Here is a 16,522-nt window from a genome sequence, read left to right on the forward strand (position 1 = left end):
TTTGTTTTGGTGCATGGCAAAGGTAGGGAACAATTTTTTTTTTTTTGGTCATTTAATGAGTCAACTATCTCAACACTCTGGAAATGCAACCTGTAATATTTACCCCATACTGAAGTCCCTATGGTCTGGTCTACAGATCTGTCTCTTCCAATGACAGTTATCACACTGTCACTTATATTTCAGTCTTTGGTAAAAGCTAACCTTGTTTTCTACTTCTTTGCTGCAGAGCCAATACCTAATACTTGTTATTTTTTTTATTGTAATCTCCTATTCTATTTTATCACTTAAAAAAATTAAACTAGCTTTAAAACATCAGAACTACTAAAAATAATTTTAGTTCAATTCAGTTCGACAAAGATTTATTGACTGTTCACTATACACCAGGCCCTGTGCTTGTATTAGGAACACATAAATGAATCAGTTGCCTGCGCTGTAGGGTTCTTGCGCTAGAAACATGTATTAATCTGATGGAGGCAGACAAAGAGCGTGTGAATGGTCAAGATAGTGGGCTAGTATCAATACCTTCATTTTTTTCTGATTATTTCTTACTCTTTTTTTATGTGTGACTTTTTGGCTCTAACCATTTTATATATTTTCCCTTTTTCCTTTCTTTTTAATCCATAAATGATTAATTATTAAGTGACATTGATTTAACAGAATTAGATTGATTCAGGCATATGAAATACGGTAGCTGTCTCATATTCATATGGTCTGTTTTTCTAATTACTGAACTGATAATTGTGTCTTCATATTTTCAATTTTATAAATGTTTATTGAATTCTTTCTAGGCACTATTTAAGGAGCTGTAGGGAAAGAAAAATGGATGTCTTTGACAAATTTATAATCTAGTGGGGGAGTTCACCATTTATAAAAATAATAGCAACGTAATAAAATAATAGTTATTGAGAGTACTGTTTGCAAGCCATGATACTAAGAAAGGTAGTGTGTATCTCTTTTAATCCTTATAACAGCCCATATAGCCCCAGATATTTTTTTTTTTTGACTCTTTTCCTTACTTCACTCAGGAATTTTCTTATTGTCGCCTTCTCTGAGAAGATTTTCTGTCCAGACCTATCTAAAATATCAGCCCATGTAACTCTCAATGCTATTACCTTGCTTTATTTGTCCTCATAGTATTAATTATAGGACATTATTGGTTTAATGATTTATTTGCTTATTGTTTGTTTCCCCTGCTAGAATGAATATTGAGTGAAAGACTATGAAAAATGGGTTGTAGAAGTTTGCAGTTGCAAAAGGTCAAAGTTTAATATATAACATTTAACTTCTTTAAGCTTAAATTGTTTCATCTGTAAATAGATACAGACTTAGTGCCTTTTCATAGGTTGGTCAGGCTGTTGATTCTTTCCTTCAATAAATATTCATTGATCTCCTACTATGTAGCAGACACTATTCATATAAATGGGGGATACAGTGAAAGAGACAGGGCCTGATCTCATGGCCCTTCCATTCTAGGAGGGAAGACAGACAATAAATAATAAAAATTACTTTTATAAAATATCATGTAATGGCCAAATTAATTTCCTCCAAAGTATCCTTCCCCACCTCATCCTTACAACCTGAACATTTTTTTTTTCTTTTCCATTCCTAGTTATCCTCTGTTTATCCATGATTAATGGTTATTATCTCACTCCTCCTAGCAGATTCTAATTTTCAGAGCCTCTTCTAAAGTTGATGTTGCAGAGTAAGTGTAGTATTACTCAGGTACCCTGACTATAGCAGAACTATCACCTTCCTTTTCTGGATCCCATTTATTTATTAGTACAGCATAAGCTCAGGATCGCTGGTATGGTTTGTTGTTTGAGTCTTTGTTTTCCCTTTGTTTCTGCATCTTAAAGATCTAGTCAGTTAAAACCCTTAGACCGTCTTCATTTTAATAGAACTTTTACAGTAGATGTACTCGTTTACAGGATTGGCTTATGTTTATATGCGCATTTCCATTAGTAAAACTGCTTTTGAGATTATGAATGGCTGAATCTCTGGAGATTATTAGTAAATATGACATCAAGGTCCTCAATGAGATTTCATAGCAAATTTAGAGAGATCGCTTTCCGAGGACATACAATATCAAACTCAATTTTTAATAGGAGAGTTGTTTCTAGTTAAATCTTTTTATATTTTAACTCACCAAATTGGCTTTAAAGTCACCTCAGCATCCTGCCTGCTTTACTGCTCCCAGTCCTAGTTTTCATTCTATACTATCAAAAGCATTTGGTCAGAAGATAGTTTAAAAGTGACTGATCCATTTGTTTGACATCCCTGCCTCCAAATCTGAGTAGGACCCTCCTATTAGCCTTGCTTGCTGAGACAGGGAACATAAAGCCATGTTCTAATATCAGTGCATTAGGTACTAAAGACTGGTTCAAGCTCTGTTGAGCATGTTACCCTCTACTCCCTGTTTCTTTTCACCCATTTACTTTTTATTCTCTTTAGATTATCTTTTTTATGAAAATCTCTCCAACCTCACTCATATTTTGAGGACAGGGCTTGTATTTTATCTTTGTATACTTCCTAACTTACCAGTGCTTACCAGTGTATTATGGGTAGTAGATCTTGGCAAAATCTCTGGTAATTAAGAATAAACAAATAAATGTAATAAAGACTATTGGAGATTAGTGTTTTTTTTTAGATCAGTTTTTTTAATTTAAAAAATATAAATGTAAAAACATCTGTTTGTGTAAATTAATAAAGCTTCTAATAATACTATAATAAATATTCTGTTCTCCATCTAAACCCTGTACACACAGTGGTTTAAATTGTAAATTCATGCCATATTTTACTGAGTATTGTTCTGCACATAGACAAATTAATGTGTTAGCCTTTATTTTTCTTTTTAAAACTATAGATATTGGAGCTTCCCTGGCGGTCCAGTGGTTAAGACTCCACACTTCCAGTGCAGGGGGCTTGGGTTCGATCCCTGGTCAGGGAACTAAGATCCTGTGTGCTGCATGGCGCGGCCGAAACAAAACAAAACAAACAAAAAACTATAGATATTAGTTGGCATACACAAACTCAACTACCTACTTCTCATGACTAGTCATAAAGGTATTGTGGAAATGTAAATTGTTTCCTTGGCAGATTACTAAGTTTAAGTATTTCTCTTTTACAGTCACACAAAAAGAAGTGTTAAGAATTGCCCTTTGAGACTCTGAAGACTAAAGGTAATATCCAATGATATTTTCTTCAATAGGTTTTTATCTTCCTGGAAAGTTTCATAATTTTAAAGGCCTTGGGTTTACTGCCTCAGGTCTTTTCTTTATTGCCCTTTAGCACGTTAAATAAAATTTTCTATGTCTACCTAAAACAATCTGAAATTATAAGTCAAAAAAAGAAGAAACCTTGTGTCATCTCGGAAGATGTCACCCTAATTGGGTGTTGCTATATACCCCTTGATCCTTCTATTTGGGAATGTATTATGGCCCCTCCCCTGTTTTTTAAATCAGTTTGGAACTCTTCTGATTTTATACCTTGCCCTTTTCTTAAATAGACACATTGGCTCAAAGTCAAAAAGTCAGTACCAATTCCTCTTCAGCAAGAGCTTTACAACTAACTATTAGAAATAAAAATGCATTTTTGGGGGACAGTGAAACTGTGCAGACAAGATTTAGAGGCGACTCATAGTCAGAAATCCAGAATTTCAGGCAAGAAGTTTACAATAGACTTGTGTTGCTGCATTGTGTATAAAGAGCTCATAGGGATTGAAGAAGGTTTCTGAAACAAGAGGGGACTGTAATTACTTTGCTTCTTACATGCATGGTTAGATCTTCCAGCGAGAATAACATGGTAGGGTAATTTATTATAGAAGAGTAAATCACAGATTACATTGGAGGGAGATGGGGTGGTGTGATCCAACCATCAGTTTTGTGAATACATACACTTAAGCATGTGTGATAGCTTGTTTTTAATTTCTTTACACCAGTGCACACCTCAAACATTCCGTTTAGCAGTGGGATATGCAAATTGTTCCAAATGCAGCAGCAGTACTTTCACCTGAATGTCAAAACTGTCAGAGAGCTTTAAATCAAATCTTTATAACATTTTAAAAAACCAGCCAGCCCTAAGATTGAGGCACCAAACTCACTGCAAAAACTTGATTCCCATACTTTCAAAAAACTCCTGTATGTCAACAGGGTAATGTCAAAGTTCTCATTCACCTGCTTTCTAATTTTAACCTTTTAAGGATTTTATTTTATTTGGCTTAATTACGATATTTTCTACAAATTAATGATAAATGCCTTGATTAATAAAACCAAATGTCAGAGAAAATGACAACTTGATGAAAAATTAATACTCGGCAATATTTTAAGGTACAGAAGTACTAAAGATGTACTCTTAAATCTCATACTTCATCAGCTCCTTTTGAAGGTAGGTAACCAGAATTTTCCTTGCACTTAAGTTTTCACAGCCACATGTGTAGATGCGTTTTAGCAGTGTGATTTTCAGCTGTTGTTTTGACTGCTAGCTGTTATAGATATACATACATTTTTAGTTTTTCTTTTGCTTCATAATATTATTTATTTTTATTTTACAAAATCAAGGTAAACTATATTTTGGGTTGGTTATATTGATGAAGCTATCATACTAAGAATCCAAATAGTAGTGTGTGTGTGTGTGTGTGTGTGTGTGTGTGTGTGTGTGTATTTCAAGAGATCTCGTGGTGTAAAATGTAGTAATTGGTGATTGGATATCTGCTACACTAACTATTAATTCATTTGGTTATGAATATTTCAGCTGTTATATTTTAAAATTATTAAGTAAAAATAATCTAAGGAAAATAGATTTTTTATGGAGATTTGTTTTTTTAAAATATATTTTTCCTGAGCTTTCATTAAAAGACCTGAATACCAATAAAGAATTGTAACTTGCTTTCTTCTTATAAACAGTTGGTTAGATAAAAAACTGAAGAATAGGAAATATGACCTTTATTTTTTCTCCTTTTACTGCAGATCATGGAGTTGAAAGATAAAAAATATCCCTTGTATTTTTCCATCTTCACAAATATCAGGATGATTTTTAAATATGAATACTTACATATTCTATTATATGTTATGCGGAAATGGTACTATGGAGGATTATAGTCCATGTTAGTTTTATTTTCATGTTTCAAAGATAAAGCTGCCAACCAAATGAGGGAAGGCACAATGACCTCTTCTGTGCTGTGCTTTTGCTTGGTTTGGTTGTTCAGAGATAAAAAGACCCACGTAATATACTGTCAGTGAAATGGACTCACTTTGACCATCTGTTCATGTAATGACATACCTATCAACAGAAATTTTTGCCAACTAATGTTAAAATCACTTTTTTCTGTAATATACTGGGAACTTCTGGGTAGGTGTTTCAGGTATGTTGCTAAGCACAGTAAGATAAATAGAGAGGAATGTTGGTCAATATCCTGTAAATACAATATATGCCAATCCCAAGGGAAAAACATTCTTCAATGGAGATTTCTAGTACTGTTTAAAATTGGAGATGGATTGTGCTGAATCTTCCCTTAGCTGGCTCTAGGTTTTATTGTTTCTGTGTCTTGCCTGGTTCCAGGCATCCAGTCTGTACTGGCAAAGCTACTTGATGAGGAGAGGCCACCAACATCTCTGCCTTGACTGGTTACATACCTGCCATGAATAATAAATCTGTCAGCTAGTTATCACTGCGTTGTAACTGTCTCTGTTCCTTCTTAGCTGATCACTGCCCAGAGGAGTTTAAGTTCCATTGTAACACAAAGCTTCTGTTATGTTTCTATACCTGCATTTATTTGTATGCAAAAGCATTCATTCTTCTTTTTTTCATATACCAGTAAATAAGACATGCCCCAGTTCTCTGACAGTTCTCAAATTACATAGCAAACAATGTGCTTTCCCCCCCCCTTGTTTATTCTATTCTTCAGCCTCTCATCAATTTACTTCTGCATATGAGCCAATTAAATTTTATTCATTAGTTATAAGATTTGGAAATACTTACACTTACCTCACAATCCACGGTTTTATAAGTTTTTAGTTGAGATTATAGTTATTTGGGGTAAATACAAAGAGAACATCATCCTTTCCCCAAAACGTTCAAAGGAGATAGACTGAAACCCAAAATAGTCTCTTAAAGGCTTTTGCTTGGTGTTATGTTGTTTGATCCTAGAAATGAGGACAACTGATCCAAACTTACACAGCTAAAATCTTTAGCTTCAGGGAGTTGAGTTATGATATTTTAAACTTGATGCTTGAGTTAACACAGACAACAATCAGCTGATGTTCTTTGAAGAATCTAAACCTTACAGGAGATTAAACAGTGTTAGACTATCTCTCATTCAACAGAAAAAAAAAATACCTAAAAATAAATATGTTTTCTAATGGACTTAAAATACATAAATTTCCAGTTTTAGTACTTATAATTAGAGCATATCTTCTCTCTAAATGACTTATTAGCACCTTTGGAAACTGTATTCTCTCCTTTAAACCTACAGTATTTTATTCTGCAAGGTCAAGTAATCGAGACTTTACTGGTTTGGAAATATTAATGCAGCTTCCAAAGTTGCTTAATGCATAACTTAAGTACCAGTAGAATGATCAGTTCTATTAAATAGGATTCATTTACCATATTTGTTTCCTCTGGAAGCTTGTGTTTATGTTAATTGAATAAAGTATGCTCATGAAACACACTGATAAATAGAGCAATCAAAAGATACCAAGAAAAACCATGACCATTGTCCAAGATGTGTAGGGGACTTGTGTTTCTTAACTAAATGCTGCATTCATTCTTCCTCCCTATCTACCACTCCCCCAAATATCCAGGTCTCTTTTTGTATCCTTTAGTGATGACAAGATGTTTTTTTATTCCTCTAATGAAGTGGGAAGCAGATTAACATGCTTTCTTCTTGGGAATTAGATTACTTATTGTAGTACTGCTCAACATATCTTTGTAATACTCCCCAACCCATACCCACAACTAATTAGTGACTTTCAGAATTAGGGAAAATCTTAGTTGTGTGGTGGTTCTATATTTACCAGTGATCAAGGAAGTGTTACTAATACACTTGTCAGTGTTAAAAAAGAATTAAGTAAATAAAGGGCCAGATGGTCGAGCCCAGGACCTATCAAGAGCCCAGTATGTGTGGGCTGGTCCAAGGGAATGACAGAAACATTACCAGGCTAAGTGGAATCAGAGTTTGGCTTTCACTTATAAGAAACAGACTGTTTTTCAAATATGTTTTCTTATGATATAATAATTTACATGTTCGGATCTCCTTTGTACTAGTAACATTTGAGTGCATGTATTTCCCTGCGCATCAAGAGCCAACAGTGTTTACAAAAGTCTCCTTTCTGATACATGTAACAGGACATAGTAGCATCGAAGTAAAGCAATTACCAGGCAAGCATTTTTTCTGGTTCAGAGAAGAATTCTTTGCTCTCTCACAAAAATCTATGTTTTTACTGTTATAACTTACTCATTACACTTTATTATAATTGACAATAGACTCTATGGCTTATGATATAAGAAACCTGGTTATGTAATGTTTGCTGTAGTACATGGCCACGTGAGGAACTGGTAAATATCTCTTAGTGTTTTGTTGTAATAAGAGCATTATAATAAGTGGTTATAATAAGATTTAAACTGAAGACATTAAGAAAGCAAATTCCCTTCCTTTCCTATGATTTAATTGTCTTTACATGTATACATACGTAAACATCTTATTTCCCACTCTAATTTCCATCCTTTTTATTTTTCATCCATTTTAATTTATTTTATCTTGTAATATGCACTTTTGGAAGCTGTTTTAAATCTTTTAAGTTTCTAGAATAGATGCATGGGTCAGTGAATTGCTGGGTAGGTAAACTGACTAAATAAAGTGTACACTTTTTTCCAAATTTTTCTTCCTACAATCACATAAATAATGCTAGAAGAGATTAACTAACTATAGACCTCCTGCCTTCCTTCTCTTCCTTCTTTCCGTCCTCCAGCAAATATTTATTGAATATCTGCTCTGTGCCAGGAACTTCCTAGGGGTTAAGATATAACTGTTGAAAAAATGAGACATAGTCTTTCCCCTTTGGGGAACTGATAAGAAAGAAGGACTAAGAAGAAAATAAAATACACATATAAGTAAATATTATAACATAGACATATAACTAAATGACATTTTTCTGGACTTCTTAATTCTGGCATGAGTTAAGAAGTTTGGTCTATAATGGAGGAATTATCTTCAATGGACTACCTCCTTAATAGAGGTTTACTTCTAGATCTAAAAAATGCAGGCTGGCAAAATTATTTCAGATTATGTCTTGAGGGGTGGGTGGCCTTGGGATGAAGATAGGTGAAGCAATATTTGCTTTCAAGGTAAGTCATAAAGAAAACAATTTTATAAATCTGGCTTACTATATATGATATAGGTGACTTCCATAAGTATTTTCAATCTCAGATTGAAAAGTCATGGGAATTTCTAGTATTTTTAAAAAACAAAAATTATTTCTTTAAAGATTGTTTATTAATGGTCCAGAGTTTGAGTTTATCTGTGAATTGGGTAGTAGTAGCAGTGATGAAAGAGCAGGTGATGGAAATGTATATTTTTTCCTTCTTCTCTTTGGACATGTGTGTGGAATATTTTTGTCTTCCGATTAGATTGTTCATTATGCTCCCGTTGGATGTGTGTATTGTTTGGCCTTCCAGCCTTGCATGCTCATTCAAAGGCATTCCAAGTCATTATGCTGGACTTCAGCCTTGTTCAGTAAAAAGGCCATTTCCTCCATCAGCTGTCCACTTGGACATACATTCTTTTTACTCTCAAAAAGACTTTATATGCATTCAGAGTATATTAGATGGATTTGTCAAATTACTCACAGATAATCAGTTTTTTAAAGTTATAATTTAAGCTATGACCTCTCAAACTGTGAATTATAAGGTTTGACCCTTTGGTTCACTGTGTGACACAGCATCCATTAATTACAGTTTTTAAAGGACATTTTATTTCAGTTAGAACTTGTGTTATGAAAATAGTTTAAGTATTTTCCCTTTAAATTTCAGGAATAAATGTTTACATGTAAAAAATATATATGTATAATATGTACATTCAAGTATAATAAATAGCTGACTTGCATATGCATGCTATATTCAAATATATTTATGCATATTTATATATTAAGCCTGTTATACATAACTATAGAAATTTTTATATAATAACCTGTGAGTTAACACTAAGATAATACTTGTTTTATATAACTGGTGTCAGGATGAGACTGACTTTTTAAATGATGTTTATCAGGGTGAGAGGGACTTTATTACTATTTGATTCTAGGTTTTTTCCCTTTTTTTATTTTGCTGAGCAGGGATACAGAACTTGGTGCCTATGAATGCTCAGTGTCTGTCAGTAATTTGAAAGTTCTCAAGATGGTTCAATGTAGCATGATGAAGGAGAATATAAACTGGTCAAGTGCTTTTCGCAAATGTGCATAGCTCAAGGTACTGAGATGGAAAGTACATAGCAAGAAGGTCAGTTTAGGTAAGTGCAGAAAGACGTCCAGATGTGTGAACACTTTGCTGGTATCCTCAGTATTTGAAATGGAGGAATTTAGTGTTTTTTTATTGGATAAAAAGAAGATATGCATATATCTGACAGTAGTTCAGCATACAGTTTTCTGTTGCTATTTAATAAAAATCTAATAATATTTAGGTGATTTCTTCACTTTTAAAGCAATTTTTCTCATTTTGTACTAAACCATGTTCTTTGTTGCTAAATTCATAAAATTAAATCTAAAATATTAGGGAGAGATGATTATTTAAAAACATCTGAATATTTTTCTTAGAAGTACATAACCATCCCTTTGTATTTCAAGTATTTTAGAAATGGATAATTTGGTTTTGTTCAAATTCTTCTCTAGGCTGCTGTTAGCATGATGTATTTCATATGAAAAGTTAATAATTTAGATGATGACGTTGAAAATAAAGACCTCTTAAGAAAAGTGACTCTTAAAGGATCCAATGTATTGTTCCTAAAATTTTTTCCTACAAAATATATTTCCCTTGTATGTTTGAGTGTGCTACTTTAAGATTTAAAAAAAAAACAAAAAACATTTAACTTTATAGAAACACCAAAAGGGTAAATTAATTTTCCAAAAAGAGGCAAATACTTATCATAGGCCATGTGTTTGGTTATTTCTAAAATACTTTTAAAACAGGATCTAAGCAGTAGAAAGTCTTTTTCTGATGAAGCATATAGTTTGGATTGCATTATTTTCCTTTTAAGCCCATTAGTTTGTGGTTTTTAAGGAAATGTTTGCCTCTGTTTTTTTTTCCTAAAAGCAAACGTAAAGTCAGGTTATTACTAACTAAAGGTAGAATTTTCAAAAGACAAGAAATTTCTCAAACTAATTGTAAACAAATTCTTTATTTCACCAAGTATGTCTCCTTTCCCAGACAGTAAGCTTCTTGAGGGAAGGAAATATGCCTTCTTCATTTTTTGTGTTTAGCTCAGACCATGTTCTCAGTAAATGTTTATTGAATTGATTAGCCTATCAATAAACTTAGAGAAACTAACTGTAGTACTCAATTCTACTCAAAATTTATCCACAACACAAACATAGCAAAAAGTAATCCTTTAAGAAAAATAAGTATACTAAATTTCCTTTGGATCACTACTACAGGATTCCCTCTAGGTCTGAGTATTTGTTTTGGTGCTTATTGTTATAGCTCAGTAAGGAAACAAAAGTTTTGTCCTATATGCTTCAATGAATTTGAATACAATTATAAGACAAAAGACATTTTTTAGGCAAAAAAAAAAGAGGGACCAAACCAGTGACTTGTCAAAATAGTTTTATATCTTAATATTTGAAATGATAACATTGAAGGATTAATATAATAAAGTCTTAGAAGTGTTTAATACTCTATAATTTTACACTAACCACTAGTGTTGATAGTACTTAGTATGAAACAGCTTTTTATATGTATAAACTTACTCAGGATCTGAAATTTAGGCAATAATTAGCCTCTCAAATGGATCTGTTTGGAAAGCATTATAAAATAATACCTCCCTTCCCAAAGAAAGGTGCATTTGTGTTAAGGCTGCACTCATTTAATGGTGTCCTAACTGAAACAGGTGCCTTCCCTGCTTTGTTCTCCAGGAACAGCTTTATAGATTTAAGCATTGAGTATACAGTACACAGTGGCACTATTAAAAAATCAGAATGAGGCCAAGGGAAAATTCATCTAGGATCCACACACCTAAATGCAGTTAGTAAACATAGACACTAACTCTCATTAAGCATAATTAAACCTAATATTGACTGTAAACTGTTACTTACCTTAAACTTCTCTATAGAGAATGTAGAAAGGGATTAACCTAGCAGACTGGGACATTAATTACTACCACTTTCACATTAAAGTTACCATCAAGAAGGACTATATTCATAAATAAAACATAGAAGGGATTGAGAGACTGAAAATATGTAAATTTACTTTATAAAAAGGAAAGAAAAGCCTAAATTAAAAAAAAAAAAATAAGTGAGCTGTGAGCGATGCCAGCCCCAGCAAAATGGAACTCTGGCTAATTACTACAAAAAAAATAGGCTGAAATAATCACAGAAATGTGTCCTTGCCTTCTGACTGACAAAATCTGCTTCACAGGAGACTCCAGTTCAACCAAGTCCATTTTTTCTCATGCACAGCGTCCTCCACTGCTGAAACTTTGTGAGCTTTGAGGAGAGGATGCAGGAACTTGGGTGAAATAGAATTTCTTTCCTATTTTTCTCCAGTTGTTAATAGCTCTTTATTTATGAAATTGATTGTAATGATTGTATGAATATTGTTTGATTTGTCAGCAAGAAGGCACAGTGTTATTTGTTCAGTCAAAATGGTCTGGTAACTGGTCTCCTGCTACTGTTTAATGATCTCCTTCTTGGGTGCAATCTAAAGAGTATGTTGTGAAGGATATAAAAATGTCAGCTAAGTTTAAGATCAACTGTTAAGTTTTTATATTATACTGCTGCCCTAACGGGGGAGGCCAGGATCTGGGAGATAAGAATTTAAAGAGAAAAGCGAAGTAATGGCAATACAAACTTATCTACCAGCCTAAGATAACATCTTCAAAATCTATGAGCCTGTCTGTTTGCCATGAATGTGTGCTATTATCTATTACTTGTTTTCTATTTCCTTTCCAATAAGGAACCATATGCTCACTTCTGGACTTTCTTATTACTTCACAGGGTGGGGTTTTTCTAATTTTTGGAATTGAATCTCACATACAACCTTGGTTTAACATGTTAGGCTCCTAGCCATGTCTTAGTGCTATCATGCTAAATTTTATCGTTGGAGTGATATAGTAGTTGTACATGTAGAAAAGGGAACCTAGAAATTAAGCCTGGAGCATGTATTCAGTTTTTTTTGAGGATGCGAGGTTTAATTTTAGAATAAAACCCTAATTTTTTCCCCCTGAATTTAAAGCTAGTTTCACAGCTCATGAGATGAACTAATGAAACAGAAATAATTAATGGACAAAGTCTATCTTTCATTTCCCTCGTTGAAGAAAAATTCACAAACTGGTTGGATGACAGAGGATGAACAAAAACAGCGAGAGTAAGAGTACTTCTATCCTCCATTCTTGTAACAATCATGACATTACGAAGTAACCATAACAATGGCACTCTTATTAATCAGACATATTTATACAGAATTAGTGTTGGCTTCTGCTCTATATTACCTTCAGTTTTACATGAACTTTTATTATCTGTGCGTATCAAAAGAGACATGGTGAATGAACAAAGAAGCCCTGTTATGAGACAAGTATTATTTGACATTTTGGGAAGCTCTTATTATAGGGTTTCCTCTTAAGTGAGAATAACGGGAAGGTTGTCATTAGTTGCACTATTACAGACACTCTGGATTTTTAAAAACAGAAATGGATCCCACTTTTTTCCTTGAAGAAGAATCATTAGTTAGAACAATTTGAATGATCCAAGACTTCTAACCGAGTCTTGGCCCCCTAATCTCCTTGCTTTATCATGTGAAACAATGACCCCATAAGGCATCTCTTAAGGTAATTGTTTTTCCCATGGTTTACAGAGCTAAGTTAACTGTATGGTTCTCTTATTTTTTTTAAAGATGTATCATCATCTTTAGACTTTTGGAAAATCTCTGATTAAACCAAAATGCAGAAGACTTGCAAGGTCTATGGCCCTATTGCAAGCCAGATGCCTTTTTTGTTTTTCCATGTTAAAAAGGACAGCTCTAAGTAAGTTCTTTCGAGGTGTTCTTCCCAGGCTTATGATAGGTGTGACTGGGAATTATGGTGAAAAAAGCCTGACTATGGGTAATATTGAATTGTTTCTTAAAATCACGGGGTCTGGATGTTCAAAAACTGACCAGTTGCCATATATTTATTTTTTCTAGAGTTTAGGATAAAATTTTAAGTCCATAGAGTGAAAATAATACTGTTGAAAAGAAAATAGGTGAATCACTACAGCTGCAATACATCAGCTGCCTGAATAAGGAGAACAGTGATTCTCAAAGTGGAGAAAGTAGAGATCAAAACTACCACTTGTGGGGTCTTTTCTTTTCAAATTAACCTCCCCCAGGTTGACAATTATTTGTATAGACACTTGTCTGAGAGCCAAAAATACTAGAAAACAGTTTGACCAATTGATAATTAAGCTGCTTTTAATCTTTTGAAGTTTAAATGTAGAAAATAGAATAGAGATTTTTAAATCACAGAATTTTCCTCTGCTCTCATCATATCTTCCTATTTTATGTTAACAGAGACTAAGTTTGGGGGTTCAGTGAAGAAACAAGCAAACCCCCCCAAAAAATAACACATAAACCCTCAAGAAGAAAAAAAGGCTGCCAAGTTTGGTGTTTAAATACATGTGAAGCAAGCCAAGTTTTCTAAATGAGCCACGAAAAATCAATAAACTCCTCCTAATTACCCATCTATCTTGCATAGCAATAGGATAGGACCTGTTTTGTACCTTGAAATACTTAAACTGAATCCTTTAAAAAATTATTTATTTGTCTCTTTTTAATTTCTCATGTTTTCTATTATACATTTTTAATTGGATGCTAGAAAGATAGGCAAAGTGATTTTATCTGTGGCCATTCTGCTAAGTCTAAGTAGGGGGATACTTAAAACCTATTTACAATAGGAGAGATCATCCTTGTCGAGATTCAAGATATTCCTTGGCTTTGAACTCTAGAATGAAATGTCTTCTCATTTTAGGGGCATTAACGAAACCATACGTTTTATACAGGGTCACTATATACCTTTTTTGCTACTTATAAGGCACTTATTGCCCAAATAGCACTTGAAGGTGTTTCAAAGAAGTATATATTTGTTCGTCTTAGATCCTCTCCAGATTATGAACTGTGGGAACAGGCAATATATCATTTATAACTTTATATCCTCTTTAGTGCTCTGGATATTACAGGTATGCAGTGCATTTTTTAGGTGATTCTTGCTTTAAATGAAGAGAAGCTGAGGTCACTGAGGAGAGCCACCAAATTGAAGAGTGGTTCAAGAAACTTCTTTTGCATCAGAATGTGATTCATCTTAATTTTCAAATACATAAAGTTTTCAAGGAAATAAATTCACCTTTGACTTATAAATCACTAGTTTCCTCTAGTAGCCAACTATATATATCCCACCTATGACCTAAACTAAAGCTAGTTGTATTTTGGTATAACACATCTTTGGTAACAAATACATCCTTTCATTCACTAAAAGAAAAAAAAAAATATTAGTGCTAACTTTGTGCAAAGCAAAGAGATATACTTTGTCTAGGGTGTATGCTCTCAAGAGACACCCTATATGGGCTGCTGGGGTCTCAAACACAAAAGAATTCTATAAGTATTAATACCTTAAGAGGGGCCTAAAATGTTACTATGGGAACATTAAAATCTACTTAGGAGAGCAAGGAAAGATTTACAAAGATCATATTCGAATGGAAATTTGAAAGATGAATAGGTTTGATAGGTGAAGGGCAGGCAGGGGCAGGGGGTGGTTGCATTGGGGGAGAACATTCTAGGAAAAAGTAATAGTATGCATGAAGGCCCAGAAGAATGAGAAAGCCTGGCTCATTCAGAAATGGCAACTGGTTTAGTATGGCTGCACCTTAGGGTGGAAGTAAGAAGTAAGGCTGGATGGGTAATGTTGGTCAGATTATAAAGGGCCCTAAATCCTGTACTAAGGAGATTGGATTTTATCCTATCACCGTTGGTGAGTCATTGGAAGATAAATATAAGATGATATATTCAAGAGTGTAGAAATATAATCCATACCACATAAAGATCAAGTGGGTATGGAGGATGGTGGAGGAGTCATGAATAAGCCACCTTCCTGGATTTGGTGAGTGAAAGGATCATTTATAAAGATAGAAAATGCAGCTAGCTACTGCCCTCTCTCTTTTCCCTATCTGCACTCAAATTTCACCAGAGATGTTTATACTCTGTATTTCCATTTCCTCACCAATGCATTCATCAGTTCACCCCATCTGCTTCTGAGACCTCTGTCACTTCACCAAAGTAACTCTTATTGAGATCTCATTGAGCGTTTCATCTTGCTGACCACTTCCTCCTTTGTGAAATGCTTTCTGCCCTATTTTCCATGCCATCATGCTCTTCTGATTTTCTTCCTATGCCCCTTGTTACTCCCTTGATGTTTCCTGTGCAGCCATCTTCTCCAAAAACTAGCTGTTAAATGTTGGAGATCCTCAAGTCTGGATCCAAAGCGCTTCTATTCATGCCCAGTATTTTTGGCATCTGTATAGCCACAACACATTGAGATGTTTTCAGAGAATGTACTATAATTCTTTTAAGATCCTTTTTTGGGGACCATGTTTCAAAGGTTGTTTTTAAGTACATAGTCTTGTATTCTTTATTACTAGTAATACGTATTGGATTGGCCAAAAGGTTCATTTTTTCCCGTAAGATGGCTCTAGTAGCACTTAGTTGTCTTTAACTTCATTCAAAACAATTTTGTTAGATTATATGTGACAGCTGTCATATCTGTGTGCATTTAAAAAAAGACATCAAAATTGGTGAATTTTTATGTAGCCATTTTAATATGGAAGATGGAAGAAAAAAAGCAACATTTTCGGCATATTATGCTTTATTACGTCAAGAAAGGTAAAAACGCAACTGAAACGCAAAAAAAAAGATTTGTGCAGTGTATGGAGAAGGTGCTGTGACTGATCAAATGTGTCAAAGTGGTTTTGCGAAGCTTTGTGCTGGTGATTTCTCACTGGATGATGCTCCACAGTCGGGTAAACCAGTTGAAGTTGACCGCGATGAAATTGAGACAGTAATTGAGAACGATCAACATTATACCACGTGGGAGATAGCCAACATACTCCAAATATCCAAATCAAGCGTTGAAAATCATTTGCACCAGCTTGGTTGTGTTCATCACTTTGATGTTTGAGTTCCACATAAGTTAAGCGAAAAACACCTTCTTGACTGTATTTCCGCATGCGATTCTCTACTTAAACGTAATGAAAATGTTCCGTTTTTAAAACAAATTGAGATCAAAAGTGGATATTGT

At 33.9% G+C, this 16,522-nt stretch overlaps 1 protein-coding gene across 1 annotated transcript in view; it reads left to right on the forward strand.

The window, feature by feature from the left end:
- Window positions 1–16,522, forward strand: part of ZBTB20 (zinc finger and BTB domain containing 20) — an 814,580-nt gene that overhangs the window by 176,196 nt on the left and 621,862 nt on the right. The window contains exon 5 of the mRNA XM_082460046.1: window positions 3,128–3,179. The gene's annotated coding sequence lies outside the window, so the exon portion shown is untranslated. The remainder of the gene's footprint in view (window positions 1–3,127; window positions 3,180–16,522) is intronic.

This window comes from Balaenoptera physalus (genome assembly GCF_965194825.1).
Source record: "Balaenoptera physalus genome assembly, chromosome: 4".
Classification (NCBI taxonomy): Eukaryota; Metazoa; Chordata; class Mammalia; order Artiodactyla; family Balaenopteridae; genus Balaenoptera; species Balaenoptera physalus.